Source organism: Tursiops truncatus, chromosome 11 (genome assembly GCF_011762595.2).
Source record: "Tursiops truncatus isolate mTurTru1 chromosome 11, mTurTru1.mat.Y, whole genome shotgun sequence".
Classification (NCBI taxonomy): Eukaryota; Metazoa; Chordata; class Mammalia; order Artiodactyla; family Delphinidae; genus Tursiops; species Tursiops truncatus.
In genome coordinates this window covers 2,563,696-2,589,569 of record NC_047044.1, presented here as the reverse complement: position 1 = coordinate 2,589,569, position 25,874 = coordinate 2,563,696, and positions in this window count along the sequence as shown.

Genomic DNA, 25,874 nt, shown 5'->3' with positions numbered 1-25,874 from the left:
CATGAACTGCAAGAGCTCAGAACTGAGGGGGGTGGTCCCCCAAGGGACATTGGGGCAGTGTGACCAAGAAGGAGAATGATGCACAAGCTGTCCGCTGGTGGAAACTTCCAGGAGGCTGAGTGGTCGACAGTGACTCCAAGAAGACAAGGATCAAGACATGTCCTCCGGGGGAGCGGCCTGAAGTGGCCGGGGGGACCCCTGTGGGGTGGGGGCAGAGGCCGTGCGGTGCTGGGCTCAGGGATGGTTGGGAGGGGCCGCAGAGCCAAGAGAGCCCACGACCCTCACGGGAAACGCAGCCGAAAGGGAAGAAGAGTGCAGCCCTGAAAGCAGGACCACCTTACACGTGCTCCCCACGGGCCACACGCGGTTCTGAGTGCTCACATACACGACCCTACTATTTCTCACGACAACCCTGTAAAGTATTAGGATTGGCACCATCATCCTCTATTCCAGGCAGGAAAACGGAGGCTCCGAGAGGCTCGTGGGTTTAGCTCAGGCCACTCAGATGGTCAGCAGCAGAGTCCTGAGCACCCCTGGGGCTGTCTGGTGCCCAAGTTCATCCTCTAACCGCAGTGCTGCTGCCCAGGGGGAGCCACGGTGGGAGCTTGTCCGAGGTCTTGGGGGCAGAATCCTTAGAGAGGAGAGGATGAAGATGCAGGAGGGAGAGGGGGCAGTGGTGGAAGGTGGTCACTGAACGGGGGGAGGGAAGACAGGAGGGAGAGCGCGAGGATGGGGGTCTTGGGCCTTGCGGGGGAGGAGGGCCAGGCTTCCTCTGACCTCAGAGGCTGTGTTGCCTATTGGTGGGTTGAGCGGGGTGATGGGGGCTCTGGGAAGCTTTTGCTGGCCCCTTTCTGCTGCCTGGTCAGTAGCCGAGTTGAAGGCCAGGCTCCCTGGTCACCCAGGGGCATTACTTCTTGACCACTGAGCCTGCTTTGGGTACCAAACGCCCAGCAGCAGCAAGGCTGCTGCTCTCAGCGCTGGGACCTGGGATTCTGTCTAGAAATGACTGCCCTCCCGGCGTGGTGGTCCAGCTTCTCCTCTTCAAGGGAGAAAGCTGTGGGTCCCGCTTCTCTCTCCTCTGTCTCAGGGTCCAGCCCTGCTCGGAAAAGGAGCTGCAGCTGAACGGCCCTGGATCGGGTTCCCGGGCTCCTGTAGGGCTGGTCCCTGGAGACGGCGGGTGTATTAGGTTCTGTTCTTTTCTCACGAGTCACAGCCACCAGTCCCAGGCAGAGATGAAGCTCAGTCACCCCCACAAGGACTGGATTCCGTCTCCACTCCTGACACCCTCGACTGTTCCTGCGTGAGGTCCCCTCTCTGGGCCCCCATCCAGGGCCCAGGAATGACACATACATTCTATATGCTTCCGCAGCTCCAGGCCGGGCCCACGGCCCCTCACTCAGGCCCCATCCCCGGGCCCCATCCCCGGGCTGTGAGCGACTTAAGCTTGGGTGGTGCGTCGCTCCTCCCTGGGGACCCCTCGGTGCCCGCACGCACTCTGGCACCCGATGGAGCCGAGTCTCATTTTCTGCTGCCTTGAGCCATTAGGCTGTGGCAGGGACACGGCAAGCTCGGGCCAACACAGATGACATTTTCCAGCGCGTGGACATTTTTAATGCAAATTCACAGGAGCCATCAATAACATCTACGGGGCCGATGCCTTCCATCAAAAGCACATCATAAAATAAACAATGTGGCAGAAGCCATGTCGAGAAATCAGTTCACTCACCACAAAGGGCCGTTCTCTCCTGGTGAACACACAACTGCTGTCCGACAGACGGCTCCCTGCGAAACAGGCTCTGAGGCGAGGAGGGAAGCTGGGTCAGAGTGAGAAGTTTCTGGAAAGACTGGGCGGGCGGAAGGTTCAGCACAGTTCAGGTCAGGCCCTCCTGGCTTAGGGTCCTGTCTTCATCAGGACCAGGAAGCCTTCCTGGAGGAGGAGGCGGGTGAGACCTGCCGGCCTGAACCCACCAGGTAAGATCTCAGACTCAGCAAAGCCCCACGGCCACTCACTCCTGCTGAGAGGTGGAGAAACACAGGTGGGTCCCCCCTTCCTGGACCACCATCCCCAGTCTGCCCACCTGTGCGCGACCTGAGCACACACCACACGGCGGGTGGGGGGACCGCTCGAGGCAGGTGCACCCTGCTGCAGACCCTCCCTCTCTGCTTCCACCAGACAAAGGGGCCAGCGGTCAGCATCTCAGCAGCCCCGGTTCAGTGAGGTCGCCTCCCCATGGCTACCCAGCTGCCACCAGCAGGACGGAATCAGATGTGATGAGAAGTCCGTTTCCCTATTCTGACTCTGGTTCGTTTCTCTCATATTTTCATGAGAAATAACTGTTTCTACGGACAGCAGTATGTTCTCCCTGCTCTTGCGCGGTGGCCGACACAAACTGCTCACCAGATCTTCACACCAGCCCGTGCGGCCAGTGTGCCGTGGACACACCCATGGGCTGGATCCCCGGATCGTGTGTATCATTTGGTGAGATCTTCCATGAGCTGAGGATTTATTCCTCTCGCTTGCTCTGCTCTGACATTCTCAAGTGCTTCGGGACAACAGCAAAACTCTCTCACTGTTGTCCCGTCCCCAAAGGACATCTCGGAGGACAAAGTGTGATGGGCTTGCTATCACAGGGGAGGGAGGTGGGATGCTTTCTCCAGCCCTGGTCCTCCATCAGCCCAGAGGATGGCGAGTCACATGGGCATTCTCGTTCTGGACTGATCCAGATGGGAGGCTGTGTTTTGGGGCTTATCTCATTAGTGTCTGGGAAGTGTGGTTCTTCCGATAGGAGTTCCGGGTGCTTCAGGTGCTGTCACTCAGCAGAGGTGGTGACCAGATGGGCAATGACAGTTGGGACAGTCATCTCACTGAGGGCTGTGACTCCCAGCTGCTGGACGGCTTCACCCACCCATAGGGGATATGGGGGTGGTACTGGATTTCAGCTACACATGTTGTGTGTGTGTGTGTGTGTGTGTGTGTGTGTGTGTGTGTGTTTTAACATTTTATAAGTTTGAGAGTGGCTGGTCAATAATAATTTATTTTTCCAAAACACAGCAGCAGTTTTTCTGAATACAAAGATTTTAGGTAGTGCTTTTAATTAATTATGGACTATTTCCCCCACCATGAGGAGCTGAAATGTCTTTCTTCACTGGGTGCTGCACACAGTTTCCATGTTTCTTTAAGTGGATCATACCAGCCTGTTTCCCCAGTTTCTCCATCTGCATCCCCTGCAACAGCCCTCCTGTCCTGACCCCGTTCCTGGAAGCTGTCATCACGAGCTGGCCATCCACCCACTCCCCCTCCTGGCCGCCAGGACCTACTTTGATGTCTCGTGGGAAATATTTTTATTCCCTGGCTCTTCTTCATACTTATCTTTATTTAATTCCCAGAATGTGTTATGGTGTATGTGTTCTCAGCTTATGTTTTTGCATTGGAATCGTTTCGCCTGTTTCCTGTGGCGATAAGACATTTTGGGCCACTTTCAATTCTCCAGTTCCGAGTTTGGAAATGAAACTTTGGACTAAAAGCTAAGTCTGAGGTTTGTCAACACCCTAGGTCGTTGGGTTCTGAATCCAAAAAGAGCAACGTGTCCTGTATACCACTTTTTCTCTCCATATTTTGGGCACTTTTAACATATTGGGCAATTTTGACTGGTGGTCATTGGGAAGGGAGATGCTTCTAATGTGAGTGCATGTGGTATGTGCACATGTACGTGCATGTGTGAGTGTGGTGTGTGCACACGTGTACATGCATTGTGCGGTGTGTGCATGTACGTGACACGCACACATGTGTGCATGTGTGTGCACGGTCATGTGTGGTGTGTGCACATGTGTACACGTGTGCATGCATGTGTGGTGTGTACATGTGTGTACATGTGTGCACATGTGTGTTTTTCCTGGGTGGCTTGGTGTGATGACGATGCTTGAAGTGGGAAAAGAAAGAAGCAGTTAAATAATCACTGATTCTTTACAGCCAAAAACCCCCAACCCCCCTGGAAGACCTCTTTCCTGAGCCTACAGTCAGAGCTCTTGTAAATACCCAAGACTGCCTGTTAGTTGAGAACGGAATAAAAGGGAGTAGCTTCCTTCGGGTCGAAGCTGATACTTCACAGACATGCAGGACTGTGGTTGCTTTGTTCTCTCTTGCATTTCATAGACCACTTCCAGGAACAAGGCTTGGCCCCTCCTCCAGACAGAGAGGGTCATTTTGTGCAGCTCCAACTGGGATGCAGGCCCCCCAGGGCTGACTTGGGGTCTGTCCCCCTGAAATGCCGTGACTCTGCAAGTGCTCTGCGGGACTGCACCTGGGCATCCCACGCCCGGTCATCCCGCACTTGGGCATCCCGCACTTGGGCATCCCACACCCACCTGCCTTCCTCCCCCTTCAGAACTCATGGCTCTCAAGCCCTTCGGCCTCCTAATGTGTTAGTATTGACCTTCATGACACCCCCCGTGGACACAGAGCCAGGGGGGTTCTGACCAGCCCAGGAAATGGGATGCCATGTCCTTCTGGGAGACTGGCTCTGCCTTTCTGGGTGAGTACAGGATTATATCATTATTATGTGTGTTCAGCTATATTATTATGGATTTTGTTTATCATTTGGGTTATTATCATTTGTTTTTATTTGCATAATTTTCAGTGTGTGATTTTCTGACACCAACCAATGCTCCAACACCAGCTCATTGTCCTACAATTCCGTTCAATTCTGACACTAACTGTGCAGACCCCATAGATTAGGGTTCAGGCCCACCAGACAGCCCCCACTTCGGATGTCAGCCACAAATGGGGTTTCCAGGCTGCCCACGCTTCTAAGGGGCCAACTGCAAACTGGGGGGCTCCCCTGACCCCTCTCTCAGGTTTAATAATTTTCTAGAATGGCTCACAGAACTCAGTGAAACACTTCACTTACATTTACCAGCTTATGATAAAGCCTCCAACTCGAGAGCACTGAATGGAAGAGATCCCCAGGACAGGTGTGGGGGTGGGGCGGAATGGAAGAGATCCCAGGACAGGTGTGGGGGTGGGGCAGGGGGCGGCCATGCCCATCCCTCCCTCTGGGTGGGCGCACCACCTTCCCAGAACCTCCCTGTGTCCACCGACCCAGAAGCTCATCACATCTCATTGTCCAAGAGTTTCTGTAGGGCTCAGTCTCCAGCTGCTTCCCCTCCCTGGAAGTTGGTGGGTGGGGCTACAAGCCAACCCTTTAATCACTGGCTCTCCCTGTTGACCAGCCCCTTCCTGAAGCTACCTAGGGGTCCCACCTGAGTCACTCTATTAGCATAAACTCAGGGGTGATCAAAAGGGGCCTCTTTTTTTAAAAAATATTAATTAATTAATTAATTAATTTTTGGCTGTGTTGGGTTTCGTTGCTGCGCGCAGGCTCTCTCTAGCTGCAGCGAGTGGGGACTACTCTTTCATTGCGGTGCGCGGGCTTCTCATTGTGGTGGCTTCTCTTGTTGTGGAGCACAGGCTCTAGGTGAGCGGGCTTCAATAGTTGTGGCATGTGGGCTCAGTAGTTGTGGCGCATGGGCTTCGTTGCTCTATGGCATGTGGGATCTTCCCGGACCAGGGATCAAACCTGTGTCCCCTGCATTGGCAGGCGGATTCCTAACCACTGTGCCACTGGGGAATCCCGGGCTTCTTATGAAAAACAAAAGATGCTCCTGTTACTCAGGACATTCCAAGGGTTTTAGGAGGTCTGTGTCTGGAATCCAGGACAAAGACTAAATATATTTTTTAATACCCCGTGGCAAAACATTTATAAAATGTTACAGTGAGTTACGTGCTGGTTGTGAAAATGAGGTGCCCTCCGGGGATTGAGGTTTATCTGTACAGAAGAGAAGATGTATCTGGACACATCTTCCCCATCCCCCATCCCCACATTTCAACTCCCGAATCAACACCAGACCTGAGATTCCCTTCGATTCCCCAGGATCCTGGTGCCAAATGGCCCCATTAGTCAATGAGTTCCAGAAAATCAATAGTGAAAATGCTTGGTGAGGTCTCTGAGCTCTGGCCAACGCTCTCCTCCCTTCCACGAATGAATAATGGCCGTTGGGGAATATCGAACCGCAGATACATTGAGGGGGCACAAACCATTTGCCCAAGTGATTTCAAAAAAAAAGTTCTCAACCACCCGTCCCCCGCTGGTCTTCTCTGATTGTTTTGCTCAATCTACAAAATTGCTTTAAATTACAGCATGGCAGGCGATCACCTGGCCTGCTTTTCTCCCTGAGGTTTTCTCTGGGTCCTTCTGCTTAAATTCTAATTAGGCTGCAGGGGAAGGAAAGAAGGGAGCCTACTGTGTGACAAGCCATGCCTCGGGGCTTCTGCTTCTAGTTTTGCAGGTGGGAAAGTGGGGTCTCCACACAGACCCCAGTGGGGCTGGCAATGAACCTGAACCTGTCTTCTTCAAGCCTCACGTTCTTTGTTATTTCATTTTTCTTGGACAGACTGTAAATGTGGCTTTGGCGGTCCCCGAGGCGGGGTCCTGATCACCATTCCCACCGTGAGGCAAGCAAGGGGCCGATGCCGGGACACGTGGGTTCGCCCTGTTTCTTTGCCTCCCTCCTGCTGCTGCCCTGGATCCCCCTTCTCCCCTCTATGAGGAAATTCAAGCCCCACCTGACACACGTGAGTTGCAGGTTAGACCTGGGAGACCTCTGGGTGTCCTGAGCTCTGAGATGTCAGGACTTTAACTCCTGAGGCAGTTGGAGGGGGTGGGCAGCCCCCGAATCTCCAAGCATTCCAGAGAACACTCCTGGCTTGAAGCCCATCACCCACCCCACCCTTGACCATCCACACCAGGATCTGGAATGTCCCAGGGTCTGGGAAACCTGGTCGCCCCACCACACTGGACCTCAGCAGGTGAGCAGACGGCTCTCTGGGACCCTGACATGGGGCATTGTAGGGGGAGGCCCAAGGGTGCCAGAGCCTTGTCTCCCCAGACCTAGTGTTTCTCAGGTCAGCCCCACATTTTGCCCTCCAGGTGACTTGCCAGAAACCCCCACCCCCCACTCCAGTGACTGGACTGTTCCAGAGTGACCCTCAGGACTCATGGTTAAGACAAATCAGAATAATGCCTATGGGAAAGCTTTATCCTGAGGATCCCTCTATAAACTTGAAGAATTATTGTTCATATGTTTCCAAAATAAGAAAGGGAGTTGAGAGGACCCTAGGATTCCTTTCACTCAACACAGTTGAGTGAAAGTCAGGAAATTCAATTACACTTGGTCCCGTATCGAGGGGCAGATGAAAACTTAATTTATTTCAGCATCTCATACAGTTCCTACAAGTTTCTTCTCTGCACTGAGGGAAGAAATATAACAATTACAGCTCATAGTTGCAAAGGGTTTTACCGTCAGCAAAAGGCTGAGGCCTCCCAGGCTGAGGCTGTGACCTCGCCGTTGTGGCTAAGGTCACAAAATCTGTGACAACACCCAGGAGGCAGGCTTAAGGGCTCCTCCTACAGAAGAGCTCAGGTGGGAGAGGAGGTGACACGGCCAAGGTCACCCAGACGCCAGGCAGATCCAGGGCTTTAGCTGTGACCTCTGGACTCTTTATCTCCTTGGTCTCAAGGAAGTTAAGAGACCTGTTGATAAGGCATTAAATGCCCTTTTTAAAAGATGGAGACAGAAGGGGACAAATCCAACGCCACCTAGCTGTGGAGGGCTGAGCTCATGTGAACGACATTGGGAGGAGCCAGCATCTGAGTTCACTGGACAGGGCTTCCTGCAACCTCCCTGCTGCCCTCCTGACACCACGCCCCTCTCTGCCGGCCTCCCAGTCTCCACAGTCCCCCAGCTCTGGACACGGATGCCCGGACTCAGAGGTCTTCCTTCCCCTCCACTGATCCCTGGGTGGTCTGCTTAGAACCACCCTCCCGGTCACTCTCAGGCATCATTCCAGCCCTCGCCCCTTCCTGACTGCAGAGTTCATACCCTGGGCGAGTTTGCAGCTGGCAGGGCAGCCTGGGGGGGAGGGCACCACCTGCAACCCCAGCATCATAGGACGGCGACCCCAGAATGGCCGGGGGTCCAGGTGGCGGCCCTCCTTGGGCTTCGGGCTCTGAGGGCATCATTGCAAGACGGTGAAGGCTGCCCACCTGCATGGACTTCAAGAGATGGAGAAATCAGTGTTGCTGTGTTGGGTCCATTTCTGCCCCAGAATCCACCTTTCCTGGTGAAGGCAGACTTCGTGTGGCCTGCACTTGGGACAGTCCATAGAGTGGCCTCATGCAGGTGAACTGGGTTGTTCATCCCAGGGAAGTGTTAAAACCCAAGAGAACATGAGCTCCAGGAGGTTAGGGGATGCCCAACCCCTGCTCTATCACAGGGGCTCCACAAGCGTTCGCTGGCTGAATGGTTTTTACAGCCAAGGAGAATGAGACAGAGGAAGGTTAACTAGAGAGGTGACCTTGGACCACAGACCTCGACGGTGCTGTTTCCTCACCAGTAAATTCAGGATCATGACCCACTGGTTACGGAGTAAACCCCTCAAGTTCATCTGTTGGAATCCTAACCCCCAGCATCATATTTGGAGAAAGTGTCTTTAAAGAGGTGATTATGTTAAAAGGAGGTCTTTGGGGTGGTCCCCAATCCAACACGACTGCTGTCCTTATAAGAAGAGGAGATCAGGACACAGTCAAATGACCAAGTGAGAACATGGAGAAGACGGCCATCTGCAAGTCAAAGAGCGAGGCCTCAGAAGGAACCAACTCTGCCGACACCTTGATCTCTAGCCTCCAGAATTAGGAGAAAATAAATTTCTGTTGTTTAAGCAGCCCCGTCTGTGTGGCTTTGTTGCAGCCGCCCTGGGACACCAGCACAGCACCTCACGGGGTTGTGGTGACGATTCAGTGATGCCACCTGGTAAAATGTGAACTGTGGATACGGTCGAGGGGGGGCGGAGATGGTGAGCTCAGCACCTCCTCCCTCTGCCCCAGGCTCCAACTCCCTGGGGATGGTGTCTGTCTGCAGGCTCTCCCTCCAACTGGCCCAATGCTCTGAACCCTCCCCGCCAGAGTGACCCCAAGCCAGGTGACTGCCAAATCCTGATCAACCTCCAGACCGTCTGCGGGCTGACCACCTGGGTGCTGTGTTGAGTGCGAGGCTCTTCAGCAGGAAAATCACCAACTTCTTCCCAGGCAGCCTCTGCCCTCTGGTTCTTTTCAGACGTTGTCAAACCTTAGAATATTCATTTACGTCAAGTCTACCCAACAATTTCCAGAAATTAGGTGTTGACATAGGATGTCCCTCCTCCCGCACAGCAGACCCAGCCTGGGCGCCCTCTGAGCTGGGGTGGGGGAAGCTACGTGGGTTCGCTGCACGGCCCTCTGTTTGGGGCTCGTTAGATTATTGGAATTCGATAGGAACGATGCTGTGATGATGCTGATAGCTGTCATTTTTTCTCCGTGCAGTCATCTTGCCCACGTGGTTTGCATCCTTTCCTGTAATTCTTGCAGTGATCATAGGTGCTGTTATCCTCTGACTTGTCCTCCAAGGTGAGGAGGACTCCCAAGGTCAAGGCGAGGGGACCTCCCAAGGTCACACAGCTCGGAGGACTGTGCAGGACCAGGGCCAGCTCTGCCAGGCTCCAACGTGCTGCCCTTCCTCCCGATGCCACCAGATGTGGACTTATTATTAATTTGCTAATTAAGCCCTGCTACTTGGTGTGTTTTCATGTTGCATCAGCCTGCTGAATGGCGGGACCCAAATGGTTCGGGCCATCTGCTCCTGAAATCTGTCCTGTTCACTTTCCTTCACCTCTGCATTCATTTCCTTTGGTGGGAGCAGCGGGGAGAGCCCGGCCTGCATCCCTGATGGCCAGCCCCTCCCCTTGAAAAGAACCCTTCAGGGGCTCAGGCCAGGCCTAGTTGGCTGTAGGGACAGAAAGCAGCTGTAAGCACAGGAGGGGATGGATTGGACACATCCAAATCCAAGATGGAGAAGCAGCTCCTGGGGTCTGGCGGCTGGGCTGAGGGCTCAGCTCTCCCCAAGGGCCCCTCACTCTTGCTTGTCTTTGTGGGCCACCATCATCCCCGTTCTTACACTGACGTCCTCATAGAGGCTGGAGGCCAGGAGACCGTGAGTAGGGGTCCTGGGCTCCAGCCTCTATAGCAGGTGCACAGGCTGTGGGAACTTGCCCTGGGAGCCCTCCTGCACTGGGGTCACTACGGCACCTGCTGTGCCAGGGCCTCCACTGTCACCTACCCCTCTGGTCCCCTGGCTGCCTCGCTGCAGCTCCTCCTAGGGAGTTGGGGCCAGGTCAGCTCCAGGCCACGTGTACACATCTCGTGCTCTCTTGAAGCCTTCCCCTTCTGTACGCTGGTCCTGAAGGAGACCTGGATCCCAGGGCATCTGGGTGGTGGTTGGGCGTACCCCCACACTGGTAGCTCCTTCCCCCCAGGGGGCCTCTGAACCCTGGTCACGCTGACATGTGACTTTCGTCCTGGTAACCTGGTGGACGTTCCTGAATGTGGCTAATCTCAGCGTCTGAGACTGTTCCAGCCTCCACTCCCACGATGCCTCCCGATTCCCATGCTCAGAGTTGGCGGGTTTCCTAATCTGATCTCTGCTTAGGCCAGTCAGTCGTTCTCAACTGGGGGTGACTATGCCCCCCCCGGGAACAGTCAGCAATGTCTGGAGACATTCTGATGCTCTCGATGCCCCTGGCGTTAGTGGGTAGAGACCAGGGACGTGGTCAGCACCCCACAGCGCCCAGGACGGCCCCTGTGTCCATAGCACTGAGGTGGAGAGGGTCAAGCGGACCCACCCAGGGCTCCCTGGTCCCTAACGGGGCCTGTGGCTGCTGCTGGGGAATATAAGCTCTTATTTAGATTTTTGTGCGTTTCTGTTTTTTATCCTGAAAATGCATTACCTTTATAATGAAGAATATACATTATTTTAAAAACTAGGGGAAGGTGAAGACACCATTTGCTTATCATCCTGGGGCCGAGGTGCATTGAATTTCGATGCTGGAGCCCATGCCTGGGAGGGCAGAGCCCGGGGGGCAGAGAAGCTCTCTCGACCCCCGAGCTAGGAGGTCCCAGATGACAGGTGGCATAAGGGGTCCCAGTCCTGCTGCTGTCTCACTCTGTCATGTCCACGGGAGGCCTCAGGACCTCTCACAGCCCTGATGGCTCATGGCATGATGACCTGGGGGTTCTTTGAAACAAGTGGCCCACGGGGGTGCTGAGCTCATGGACCTGACCTCATTCCCAAGTTCCGTGTGGGCTGGACAACCGCTGGGTGCAGGGAGCCGACACTCTGCCCCCAGGACACCGAGACACCCCTGGAGGACGCTCAGGATATAACCCCCATGGATGACACCGTGCTCTGCGCCCCTGGAGAAGAGCATATTAGGTGGGAAGTGCTTTCACCCCTAAATGGTTCACATGAATAATTCCTCCGCCCCTTGAAGGCCGAGTTCCTCTGTGCTGGAAATTTACTGGGCCAGCAGGCCTGTGGTGAAGTTGTTGTCATGATAGAAGATGGGCAGGCGGCCCCCTTCCCTCCTCTCCCTCCCTCCCATGAGGCTAATTTCTAGTGGTCCTGTTGGATTTGCTGCCCACCTCGTTCCCACGGTTATGTTACGATTCACTGGCTGATGTAAGTGTTAAAGGTCCCTAACTCACACTGCTGGTAGCCTCGGGGCATAAAATGCCTCAAAAACTCCCTCCCTGTCGCAAGGTCTATTGTAACTTACTGTTGCTGACGCACCTCCTGCAAACGGCCTCCGAAGCTGGGAGGGTGGCTTGTCTTTAAGGCTGATAGAGAGATGTTTGACCACGAGGCCGAGATTGCCTTCCCATCCCAGGCGCTGGTCCTCTTCTCGCTCACTCTGGGGCAGGCTGTTCACGGCCGTTGCTGGCAGAGCCGCAGGGACCCCCGGACATCCTTCTGTGCGCCCAAAGGCAGCCTCGCCGTTCCCGTCAGGCAGAGGAGCCGACGTCCTGCTCAGTGGTCCCTGGGATCCGCCACCAGATGCACGATGAGCTCCTACAGGGCACCGGGTACCCATTGGGAACGGAGGCTCAGAGACACAGAGGCAGCCCCCTGCCTCCTGGAGGTCACGTCCCAGAAGGGAAACACAAGTCAGAGGCTTGGACCAGTCCTTGCCAGCTCTGTCTCATGTTAGGTGGCGGGGATCACCTGCATTTATGCCTTATTCCCAAAGGCTTTGCTTGTCTTTCAAATCACAAGATGGTCGTTAGCTATTAATAATTGAAAGCTGGATCTCGAAGAGATCTCTGCACCCCCATGCCCATGGCAGCGTTATTCACAACAGCCAAGACATGGAAGCAACCTAAGTGCCCGCAGTCGGATGAATGGCAGAGAAAATGTGATATATACGTGCAAAGGAATGTTATTCGGCCATAAAAAAGAAGGAAATCCTGCCATTTTTGACAACATGGATGAGCCCGGAGGACATGATGCCGAGCGAAGTAAGACAAATACCGCGTGATCGCACTTACTTGTGGAATCTAAAGTGATTAAACTCATAGAGGCAGAGAGAGCGGTGGGGGCCTGGGTGGGGAAATCAGGAGGTGTTGGCAAAAGTGAGCGAAGTTTCAGTTGTGCAAGGTGAGTGAATTCCGGGGATTGGGGATCGACTACAGAGCCTGGTGCCTGTAGTTAATATGCTGTTTTGTTACCTTAAAATTTTGCTGAGAATGCAGATCTTATGGTAAGTGTTCTCATGAGGGCAGAGGGAAGTGTGGGAGGTGATGACTCTGTTTACAGCGCAGATTGGGGTGATGTTTTCACAGAGAACACTTGCACACTTATCTCCAGATCCCACTGGTTGTGCAATTAATATGCGTATTGTTTGGTATGCCCATCATTCCTCAATAAAGGGTTTTAAACACGTAGCTGATTTCTAACACAGAACGAACTGTGGTTTGCTAAGCTTTGTCATGACGGAAGTGGGTGCTTACCCAAGCTCTGGGGGGGTTGTGAGCACCCCAAGGAAGTGGGGTCAGCCCAGCCTGGGGTTCCCACGGGGAACTTCTAGAGGCACGATGCCCAAGCTGGGTCCTGGAGGATGAGTGCGTTCAGCCTCTGCTTCCGTTTCTGTTTGATTTGCCAGGACCCCTCCTGTAATTCCATCAGGGCTTCAGTACTGAGGACCAGCTTGGGGGATGGGAAATACCTGCTCAATTTTCAAGACAACCTTTTCCAGAATTCCCCCGAGGGGCCGCCCTGCATCCTGGACTGGATAGAACCCCTGGCTCTGTACCTCCACAGCCCCTGTGTTTCCTTTCCTTAATCACTGGGCTAACATCAATTTTCCTTTTTAGGTCTGAGCTGCAGCGCGTAGGGAGGGGGCCCAGGGGCCAGCATGGAGTCCACCCAGCTGTTCACAGATCTGCCACTGTGTGAGGACAGGAACCTCTAGGCCCCCGAGGCTTAGTGAGCACTGCTTTTGACGTTCATCAGCTCGAGAGAGAGGGCTGGTTGGGGACAGGCAGCAGGAATGGAGAGACCAGGGTAAGGGGGAAGCTGGGGGAGCGGGGCTGGGGGTGGGGTGCGGGCCTCTCCTCCTCCTGGGCCGTGAGGACGTGCACCGTCCAGGAGGATGGACACTCAGGATTTTCTGTCTCCCTTTAACTGAGTCCGTGCTGTTAGCATCTCGAATGATATCTGTCAATTCTAAGTCATTATTTATTTTTCCAGCAGAGCCTGCATTCTGAAGTGTCCTTTTTCCAAAAATTGAAAATCGATGTAGTGCATGTTTTTGTGTGTTTTTAGTGTTAACTGGAAATTGTTTCTGAAAATGACAGTGCCAACAAGGAAATCTCTGCTCGACAGAAACGACGCAGGGAAGACCAGGGTGATTTAGGGAGAGGACAGCACGGGGCTCCAGGTCACCAGCGGCCCCCGCTGGCCGGGCCCTACGGCTGCCCCTCCCCCCTCACAGGCACCTGCCTCTGCGTGTCCCGCACACGCCCCGTGGACTCTATTCCTGGGTCTGGCTGTGTCCTGGGTGCTTCGCTCTGCCCTCTCTCCCTGGTGACCCCCCCTCTCCACAGCTTCAGCGGCCCCCTGTTCACTGAGGACCCCCAAATCTCATCCTTTTCCCAAGCTTCCTGCTCGGTGGACTCACACAGCAAATTGCCCTCTGGGTGCCCCTCCACGCCTTGCTCCCCCAACATTGTGTTCCTGTTTTAATCAATGGGTTTATTGTTCAAGAAGTTGCCAGGATGGAGCCTTTGGAAACCACCTTCCGTCCCTCTATTAACTCATGAACAGCACCCAGAGGGCCTTTGTTTCCGTGGATTCTACTTCAGTGAGCTCTCCCCACCTCTCTGTCGCTCCTGCTTTAATGGAGGGCGTCCTTCTCAAGCACAGCCCACATCCAGCGGCTCCGTTCAGGTGAGCACTGAGTGGCTGCAGAACCTGGTCTGTAAAGAGACAAGTCACAATGTGCCCTTGTCAGCAGAGAGGTTTCTGAGTCGATGGTCTAGACCATCACCGGGACCGCCCGTTCTTGTGGGGTTCTGTAGCTATAGCATTTAGCAACCCCCCCGCCATTGGACCCTCTCACTTAACTGTGCTTCTGTCTATAAAAAACGTGATTGCACTTCAGTGTCTGGAACTTGGAAACCCTGGAATAAAGCAGTTATTATATAACCCAGACAAGTCAAGGGTGTTTCTCTTTGTCAATAAACCATTTATACATTGAGAAAGTCCTGCACAGAGACACTCCATCATGCAATTCAATACAAAGCCCTAAGAGGGAAACGCAGAATTAGTTTTCTCAAGGAACCGCTCATTAAAAAGTTCTAAAAAGCCACAGAATTTATGATTTAGAAACAGATATTTAAGACTATATAATCACCCCTCACAAGGAGAAAAGGTATATATATATATTTTTTTTTTCTCTTTACCAATGAACTATATTTAGACTCTAATTGAATATGTTCCACTAGTTGTGGGAGAAACTATCTTCCATTTTCCTATTCTTTCTTACTAAAATAACTTTGGTGTTGGGGGAGAAATGTGTCAGCTAGAATAACTATACTTCCTGTTTCCCTTTGCAGTTAGAGGTGATCTTGTGGTACATCTGGTCAATGAGGGGTAAACAGATGTCATGGGGGATTCCAGGAAACGTCGTAGCCCCATCACTTTTCTCTTTTGCTCCTGTTGAAGTACAGCTGTGATGGCTGGAGCAGAAGTCACCACCTCGAGGCCTGGAGGGAAAAGTCTGGAAAGCCCTGAAATGCTGAACCAATGCCAGACACCACCCAGCTGTGAACATCTCATTAGGTGAGAAAAGTAGATCTGCTTTGGTTCAGTTATTGTTTTCTGTTGTTCTTGTTGTTATTCCAAGCTGGACGAAAATACCTCACCAGTTGTCTTTGTCAGCTCATGCTGCTGTAAGGAAATACCATAAACTCGGGGATTTAAACAACAGACATTTGTTTCACACAGTTCAGGAGGCTGGAAGTCCAAGATTGAGATGCTGGTAGATTTGTTTCCTGGTGAGAACTGGCTTCCTGGGTGCAGACAGTTGTCTTCTCGTTGTGTCCTCACATGGAGGGAGGTGGGAGAGAGAGAGAGAGGGAAGGGGGGAACATTTTGGCATCTCTTCCTTTTCTAGTAAGTGCACTAATCCTGTCATGGGCACCCCACCCTCATGATCTCATACAACCGTAATCACCTCCCAAAGGCCCCCACCTTCTAACATCATCACATCAGGAGTTGGGGCTTCAAAATGTCAATTTGGGGGGGATGCAAACCTTTGGTCCATGACACCTGTGCACGAGGGGTGTCCCCCTGTTTTTGATGGAGATGTTACCAGTGCTCTACTCATGGTCAGATACTCTCGGACAAAGCTCTGTGCTAAGTACTATTGAAGAAATTCAAATACATTTCAACCTAGTTGGTATTTTGAGCCTTCTGTAGTTTAAAAAAAAAAAGAAACATTTATTTTTATCACTCCCTTCTTCCCCTTGCTTCAAACCCCCAAACCCCAGCAAGGTTGCAATTTGTCATCTGGGGAACCATGAGTACCAGGAGTTGCTCTACATCGGAAGCTTACCAAAACTCCTGGGTAACATTTTAAAAGACAAGGGCTTTCCGAGAAAGTGCAGTCGCTGTACTCTCAGTAGAGGCTTTGTCTTGAAAGATGGTGGGAAGTATGGGGAGTAGCAGCCATGACGTCTGGAGTTGACGGCCCAGAGGTGTGGGCCAAGGCAGGTTTTCCTGAGAACCTCAGCTTGGAAGGCAGGTCTGAACTGAGAAGGAGGCAGGGAGGGGGCGACCTCCTTGGGCCACCCCACAGGGCTCTCATGGAGTCGGGGGCTGCTTCTGACCAGCTGCAGTCTCCACGCTGCTGATCCCAGTGTCCACCGATGTCTGGAAACATTCTAGAGACCTCTGATTTTCTTCCCGTGCAGCTGGGTACACTTTCCTCTTGACTACATCTGGCCGGGCTGCACAGAGCTCTTGGGTGACTCGTAGGAATGACCTCGCTAGTGCTTCCTTCCTTGGCTTCCAACAGGAGGTGAGAAGTCCATTTTTGGTTTTCCTCTGCAAACTTAACATGGGAAATTAATGTCTGTCGTTCAGGCGAGCAGACTTAAGAATTCCTTCCCGTTTAGAAATTACACAAAAACAGCCAACTATCTGAAAGGGAATCGCGTTGCCCCAGTTCTTTTCATTGCTGCTAGGAAACTCCATGGGAAAACCAAAAGTTCAAAATCAAGGTGTTGAAAGGCACCGTTCCCTCCGGAGTCTCCAGAGAGAATCTGCTCCTTGCTTCCTGTCAGTTGAGAAAATTGAATCAGAATATTTTGGGGGGATCAGCTGATTTAAGCCACAACACAGCCGGTGCATTCCTCTTGGATGAGACGCTTTTCTCCCCAGACGCTTTTCTCCCCAGTAGAGGAGAATCCACCCAGGGACAGGGCTTCCCTTGCAGGCGATGCTGTTACAGACCAGACAAATTGTACTTTTCAAGAAATAAGATTTTCTTGTAAGGAGCCAGGAGTTAGGGGGCTGGCCTGGGTTTTTAATGGAAATCACTGTTCTTCCCTCTCGGGAGGGATGGCTCTGCTGTACCTGGGGCTAGCGGACGGCGTCTTGAAACGTTCTGTCTGTTCTCATCACACCAACAGCATATTGTCAGGCAGCCTGCAGACGTGGTTCTCCAGCTCAGGAGGTCAGCAGAGTCTTCTGGGCGGGGAAGAAAGTCGTCTGTCTGTCCAGCTGGCATTTCCTCTGCTGTGACTGTAGGTGTGCCTCTAAACTCCAGTTTCCCCATCTGTGGAATAAGCAGGTTGGGCTGGCTGATCCCACGTTGGCACAAGCTTTGATTTGCTGCTTCTCTGTCTGATATGACAGGTGGCCCTGCTCTCCTGGGTATGAGAATCAGGAGTAAAGATCTGGGTGATGGAAGCTGCAACCCCCCGGGAGTGGCGGGTCCAGCCCTGGGGAGGACGTGCCCTCTGGAGTTACCGCGCTGGGTGCAGGCGTGGCTGGGAGCGTACCCTGTAGACAGTGAAGTTCATCCTGTCCAGCAGGGCTACGCAGGTGATGGAGTGAACCAGGCTGGGGTGAGAGATATCCGTCTTTATCAAACCATGTGCACACCAGCCAATTACAACCAGAAATGGCCTGGAGGTGAAAACTATTACTGAAGTTCTCTCCCCAGCAGAGCTTGGCCAGACGGGGCCTTGGGCAGGGGCTCCGTGAGGCAGAGAAGTCCCTGGAGGCTTGGAGCAGCCTTGAGTGCAGGGCGACCTGCTGGGATCAGAGCCTCATGCTGTCTTCGAGCCTTCAATCGTTCACGGAAGGACCACATTCTTTTCACCGCTGGGGCTACACCAGTGAGTATCCACAGGACGAGGGCGTTTCCCCTGCTTTGTTCACGGATGGATTCCAGATCTGGAACCCTCTGTGGCACGTAGTAGGCCCGCAGTGGTCATTGTGGAAGGGAGGGAGGCAGCGGAGGAGGAGGGCTTGGCACTCTCGACTCTTCCGCATCGTCACTCTGGCCCCACGGACAGCTCCCTCCCTCGAGGCCGGCTCGGCGCCCCGCCTTCCCGGTTCCCACCCCCAGTAGCAGCAGCAGCTGCTGGCAAGCCCCCAGCCTGGGGCAGGTGAGGAGTGAGGATGGTACTGACGAGTCGGAAGCTATTTTACTATTTCATTTACTGAGCCTGGCTGGTACCCCGCAGGCTTCCCCACCGCCGCCGCCCGCAGCCCTGGACAAGCGCCGCCTTCCCCCTGTGACGGTGGACGCCCCCTCCACGCGGGCGCGAAGACACTTCTCTTCCGGCGCCATCGCCTCTTCCTCCCCCTCTGGATCGTTACATTAGCATATAAACTCGTCAAGGTTTCTCCTATATTAAAGCAATCTTTCACTGTCCCTCTCTCCCCCCAGCTCCTGCCCCGCTTTCCTTTACAGCAAACCTCGGCGAAAAAGCTGTCTGCCTTCGGCACACACCTGGGTCCTCCCACCCCGTGCACTACACACCCATCTAATCCAATTGGGTTTCAGGGGCAACTGCTCCCCTCGCGATCACCACCACGCTACTAAGTCCCACGGTCGCTCTGCAACCTCTTCATACGAGATCTATCAGCGGTGCCTGGCACATGTCCCTTCCTCTCCTTGAAACACTCTCTGGCTGTGGCTCCCTTGGTTCCTGTTGCTGGGCTTCCTCTCACCTCTGCTGCAAGTGCTTCCTCTTCTCCTCGGCCTCTTGATGCTAGAGTAGCTTCATTCTCTCCTCCCTCCCCGCTCACTCCCTGGTGGACTCATGGCTTCAAAACCATCTACACTTTCGGAACTCTTGACTTTCTGTGTGCAGCCCAGACCTCTCCTGTGATCTCCAGACGGGTCTGTCCGACTGCCCAGAAGATGTGGCCACCAGTTTGTCTGGAGGCATCTCAAGCTCGGTGCTAAATGGAACCACTCAGCTTCTCCCGTGTCTGCTCCACCCAGAGCCATGCACACAGCCAAGCTCTCCTCCCCTTTCCAGCTGCTCAGGACTCAGCCTCAGATGCATCTCAACTCCTCTTTGTCTGACACGTCTCATCCCATGTGCTTGGAAATGCCCAGTGCCTGACCATTTCCCGCAGCTCCACGGCTGGTCCAAGCCACCACCAGCTCGCCCTTGGACTATTAAGAAGACCTAACTGGTCTTCCCCCGTGGTCCCCCGTCATCTGAGGTCAACACAACGACCAGTGTGATCTTTTAAAATCCTAAGTCACCTTATGCTTTCCTTTGCACAAACCCTCCTGAAGTTCTCCATCTCGTTCTGGGTGAGAGGCAGAGTTTTGCAAAGCTCTGCAAAGCTCCTCAAGAACTCGTTCTGTCCTGACGTCTCCCCTGGCTCATCTTATCCAGCCACTGGTGGTCCCTCGAGCACTCCCAGCATGTGTCTCCCTTGGAGCCTTTGTACTGGCTGTTCTTGCCACCCAGGTCACTCTCCCTCAGGTGTCCCCATGTCTCGTTCCAACACCTCCCTTAAGTCCCTCAAGTCAGAGTGTCACCTTCTCCTTGTGGTCTTCCCTCACCCCCTATTGTAAAGGCAACCCTTCAGTCCTTCCTGATTCCATCTTGCTTCCTGTCCCACATGGAATCTTTGCAATGCACTGAATGTCATATGTTGAAATTCTAACCTTCAATGCGATGGTAATCGGGAGGTGGGGCCTTTGGCAGGTGATGAGGTCATGAGGGTGGAGCCCTCACAAATGGGATTAGTGCCTTTATAAATGGGACCCGAGAGAGCTCTCCAGTCCTCTCTGCCCTGTGAGTCACCATGAGAAGTTGGCAGTCTGCCACCCAGAAGAGGGCCCTTGCCAGAACTGGGCCATGCTTGTCCTTCCAGCCTCCAGAACTGGGAGAAATACAGTTTTACTGTTTAGAAGACGTCCAGTCTGGGGCATTGTTACAGCAGCCTGAACTGAGATGACCTTCTAATGTGCTTCTGAATGTACTTTCTATATTTGATTATTTGACTCTCTCCAGTAGAATGTAAGCTCTCCGAGAGCTGGGGTACTCGTCTACCTTGCCCTCTGCTGTATCCTCAGCCCCTGGAATGGTGCTCGGCTCACAGCATGCCCTCAATAAATATTCGCTGGGTTGAGAATGTCATACCTGAGCCCCTTTGCAAGCCACAGAGGGATTTTCAGACCTGGATCTGGATTTTGTTGTTGGGTCAGCTACCATGGCCTTGCTCCAACTTGAGGATATCTCTGTGGGAGTCATGTCTACACCAGTGACCTCTGTACACCAGTTCCCCCAGCCAACCTGGAGTCAGCTTCCCTGGGCTGTATACTTGGTGCCTAGGAGAATACACAGAGAATCATGTGCTTGACTAACAGTGAACAGAAAACAGAAAGGCATCGAGATTTGCTGTCATTTTATGTGTCGGTGGATCTCAACTGCGTGAGCCACTCCTGTGAGCAGGTCAGAGGTCAGAGTTCTGCCTGTGTCACCTGCCCAGTGAGAACGCCCCCAAACTCCCTACCTGTTCCCCAGAGCTCCCTGTGGCCCCCGCAGGAAGCCTGGGCAGTGAGGGACCCTATAGGTCACCTGGCCCCTCCCCAGTGTCCAGTCCAGCTGCCCGACCTGATCAACAAGGGGGAACACCTGTGTGGCATTCATCAGCCAGGCTTGGACAGGGTCCCAGCTCCTGGTCCCCAGCCCTACCTGAGCGCCTGGTACAGCATCATTTGCTTGCCCACTAAGACACAAGGTGGGAGATGAGGAGGTGTGCGTGGTGAGGGGGGGGAGAGCCGCTGGGCATTTACCTGGTTTCATGGTGTCTTTCTCGTGCTTTCCTGACCCAGAACGGAGGCTAATTAAATACTAGTGGTGCTGGGAACGCTCTGAGGATCATTCTGATTTTAAGCATTTTTCAGGACTTTTTAGACCTCTCCAAGTGGCACTAAAATGAATACGTTGCCGTGAGAGCACCGTTCTGTTGGTTTCTGCACACAGCCAAAGATGCCTCGTTAGTGGGCTTTTAAATAGCTCGCTCAGGGCTGCCAGCAGCTGCCTGTCTGGAATGGGTGACCTCGGGAGGAATCGGAGGCCCCTCGTGCTGCAAATTTCTGAAGAAAGCTATGTGGTGGGGGGGGGTGGGCAGGTGAGATCGGTACCTGTTTCCATTATATTTGTTTATGGACATCCAAGAAGGGTGTGAACTTGCATGCGACAGGACAGAAAAAGAGTCCATAAACAAGGCTTTTTATGGTGGAAGCGTTGATAAATCAGGCTGTGACACAGATGGAATGTGGCTTGGCCCCCACTAATGCAAGCATATGGACTTGCTCATTGTCAGCCTGCATTTCCGGGAGAATATTAATAGTTTAGAGGAAACATATTGCTTTCATATGACTTGCCTCTGGAAAACCATTTTGTGGAGACACAAAGTGCTAATCTCTCTCCACGCTCCACCTCATCACGCATGTGGCCTTGAGAAAGGATGTCTCCCAGGTGAGCCGTGGGGACCATGATTTGGAAGACCAACATCACCCTGATCTCCCAGGGCTGGACCCATGCTTGCCCCCCACGAAGGAGGACAGCAACGCCGGTGGGCTGCAATCAGGGAAGGGGGGCTCTGTGAGGTGGCTACACTATCCTGGCCCTGAGAAAGCAGGTCGGGGGTCCTGCCCCTGGTTGAGAAGTGGTTTTCAACTTGTGATGTGCAGAGCCCCTTGGGTCCCGTGGAGACGGGGTGGAGGTGAGGTGGGAGGATGATGGACAGGGATCTCAGATGTTCTTCCACCCGACAGCTGCTCAGTTTAAGAAAAAAAGGTCTTATCATTTAAATGTCTTAAAGACTTTATTTTTTTATAGGTTTTTAAGTTCACAACAAAACAGAGGGGAATGTACAGGAGTTTCCCACGTACCCCCTGCCCCACACGTGCATAGCCTCCCCCACGGTCAACATCCCCCCATCAGAGGGTGCATTTGTTACCATCAGTGAACTTACACTGACACGTCATTATCACCCGAAGTCTGTAGTTTGCATTAGGCTCCCTCCTGGTGATACCGACATGTATCCATCCTTGCAGTATCGTGCAGAGTATTTTCACTGCCCTAAAGTCCTCTGAGCTCCATCTATTTATTGCTCCGTCCCAACCCCTGGGAACCACAGATATTTTAGTGTCTCCGTAGTTTTCCCTTTTCCAGAATGTTATAGAGTTGGATGTTGAATGTTAAAGAGTATATAACATTTTCAGTTTGGCTTCTTTCACTTAATAATATACATTTAAGTTTCCTTCATGTCCTTTCATGACTTGATAGCTCATTTCTTTTCAGTACTGAGCACCATTCCGTTGCCTGGATGGACCACAGTTTATTTACCTGTTCACCTACTAAGGGGCGTCTTGGTTGCTTCTAAGTTTTGGCAATTATGAATAAAGCTGCTATAGATGTTTATGTGCAGGTTTTTATGTGGATGTAAGTTTTCAGCTTATTTGGGTAAATACCAAGTAGCATGGCTGCTGGATTGTGCAGCAAGAGTACACAAAATTGTCTTCCAGAGTGGCTGCACCATTCTGCATCCCCACCAGCCATGAAGGAGAGTTCCTGTTGCTCCACATCCTCGCCAACATTTAGTGTTGTTGGAGTTCTGGATTTTGGCCATTCTAATAGGTGTCTAAAGACATTGTTTAATTTGCATTTCCCTGAAGCTGTAGGATGTAGATGTCTTTTCACATACTTATTTGCCATCTTCTTTGGTGAGGTATCTGTTAAGATCTTTGGCCCATTTTAAAATCTGGTTGTTTTTTTTCTTACTATTGAGTTTTTAAGAGTTCTTCTTATATTTTGGATAATAGACATTTATTAGATGTGTCTTTTGCAAATACTTCCTCCCAGTCTGTAGCTTGACATTCTTTTCATTCTCTAGACATTGTCTTCTGCAGAGCAGAAGTTTTCAGTTTTAATGAATTCCAGCTCACCAATTGTTTCCTTTGTGGATCATGCCCCTGGTGTGGTATCTAAAATGTGATTGCCACACCCAAGGTCATCTCAGTTTTCTCCTATGTTATCTTCTAGGAGTTTTTTCTTTTTTTGGCTGCATTGGGTCTTCATTGCTGTACATGGGCTTTCTCTAGTTGTGGCGAGTGGAGGCTTCTCTTGTTGTGGATCATGGACTCTAGGGAGTGCGGACTTCAGTAGTTGTGGCTCGCAGGCTTAGTTGCTCCGCAGCATGTGGGATCTTCCCAGACCAGGGATAGAACCCGTGTCTCCTGTATTGGCAGGCGGATTCTTAACCACTGCACCACCAGGGAAGTCCCTTCTATCAGTTTTATGGTTTCGCACTTTACATTAGGTCCATGATCCATTCTGAGTTAATTTTTTTTGTGATGAGTGTAAAGTCTGTACTAGATTCATGTTTTTACACTCAGAAGTCCAGTTGTGCCAGCACCATTTATTGAAGAGAGTATCTTTGCTCCATCATATTGCCTTTGCTCCTTTGTCAAAGAGCAGTTGAATGCATTTATTTGGGTCTATTTTTGGGCTCTCTGTTCTTTTCTACTGACCTGTTTGTCTCTTCTTTCACCAACACCACACTGTCTTAAAGGCTAGCTTTTTCGTAAGCCCTGAAGCCAGGTACTGCCAATCCTCCAACTTTGTCCTCTCCTTCAGTATTGTGTTGGCTATTCTGGGTCTTTTGTCATTAAATCTGCAATGATCCTACTTCCTTATTTTTGGAAGATACTGGGATCGTACTTTTATATGCTTCTGTTCCCTTTTATATTTTTCATATGGTGAGAATTTTCTATGTCATCAAATATTATTATTCAAAAGCAAACTTTTATGGGGGGTAAATAATACCCTTTAGAGTGGAGATGTGTGCCACGGTTTACCTTTTCTGGGTCTTTGGGCGTGTGTAGGCTGCAGGACCCAGACCTCACATCCCTGGCTTTGCCAGAGAGAAAATGTCCTTCATCTCATTCCAGAGCAAAAAGCCCCAGGGAAGGACACTGATTAACTTTCCTTGGCCAATCAGCTGTCTCCAGGGTGGGGTTTTGTGCTTGGCCACACCCACTGGAGCCGAAGATGTAGTTTCCCTTCCCAGAAGAGGAGGGCTGGTTCTTCCCAGAGGAAGGGAGAAAGGGCAGGCAGCAGAACAGATGCCTGCTCTGGGTGAGACCCTCTGAGCTCAGTCCTAAAATGAAGCAGGCATCTCCTAGGCAAACAGCTTACAACAGAGCATTCCAGGGAGAGAGCGCAGACTTGTGAGCAGGGAAGGACACACAGCCATGGGAAGCGTGCACACCTGGATCACAAATGTGGAGAGGCAGAGCCTGAGGGGCTGGATGGTGCCCGAGAGGCCTGCAGCCTACGTGGGGGTGGGTGTGTCTAATCATACAAGTGGTGTGGTGTGGGCAGTGCCTCAGGTGTCCTGGTTAAGGAATGTCCCATCTCTCTGATGTTCCTGTAAACACCTGCGTCCCCATGTTGAAGCTGTTCAGTTATTTGGGACCCCCAGTGCCTTGCTCCAGAATGCAGACCCAGCCACTCTCCCCAGTTGCTTTCTCCTTCTCCAGAACTTTCTCCTTCAGACATGTGACTGGACAGTGCTGACCTTGCTTGACTGGACAGTTAAGACCCTAGTGCCCAGAGATGTGGCCTTTACCGTTCTGACTTAGCAAATCTGGTTTCTGGCAACATGTGACAAGACCAATGCAAAACTCAAGAAAAATGCTATTTTTAAAGCAAAGATGGTTATCATTTGACCATGAATGCTCGTCCAACTTTTAGGATAAATCATTACTGATGGTCAAGACAGCAGGTTGTGGGTTTTTTACTGCTGCTTAAACGTAACTTCTGATCCTTCAGATCTCTGTGTCCCAGTTGGTGTAGGAATTATGCATTGGACTAATTAAATCCATGGTAAAGATGCATCCCAAGCATAACATAATGCAATGGTTGGAAGAGCTTTAATGATCGTGGAGGAACCACAAATCAAGCTTCGTTGATTCTTTTTGTAAAAAACCACATTTTATTTATTTATTTACTTTTGGCTGGGTGGGGTCTTTGTTGCTGTGCGTGAGCTTTCTCTAGTTGCCGTGAGTGGGGGCTACTCTTTGTTGCAGTGCATGGGCTTCTCATTGCAGTGGCTTCTCTTGTTGTGGAGCACAGGCTCTAGGTGTACGGACTTCAGTAGTTGTGACACGTGGGCTCAGTAGTGACTCACGGGCTCTAGAGTGTAGGCTCAGCAGTTGTGGCACATGGGATTTGTTGCTCTGCGGCATTCGGGATCTTCCTGGACCAGGGCTGGAACCTGTGTCCCCTGCATTGGCAGGTGGATTCTCAACCACTGCACCACAAGGGAAGTCCCAAGCTTCGTTGATTCTTTGCAGCTAAAACAGACAGCAAGTGAGGAGGGGGACTCTTCTGAGTGAGGCTCATGGCTGCAGGATGCATTAGAGTTGGGGTGTCTTGGGTGGGGAGATGGGAGATGCATCAGTATTGTAAGAGCTGAGCTTGGGATCCAGGTCTTGGATTAATCACATAAGGTCAGGGCAACTGATGCCTGTGGGGCTGTGGTTGAGTCCCTCTGCACCAGGGCGTAACATCCCCGAGACTGGGGAACTGCTTCCAATTTGCTTCTGGAGCAAAGGGGCCAACAGAAGGATTAAGTAAATAGTGTGTGGAGGCAATAGGTAGAGGGACGTGATGCCGAAAACTCGGCCTCTGTGCACTGGTGCCGAATCGAATATCAGAGACACAGTTGGGTGAAGTAGAAAAGAATTGCTTTGCCAGGCAAAGGGGGACACAGTGGGCTTGTGCCCTGAAAAACTGTGTCCCAATCCAGGACGATCTGGTGAGGAGTTTTACCGCAGTGGTTCAAGGGTAGGGTTGCTGATGAGAATCAGGGTGTGTGCAGGGCCTGCGCTC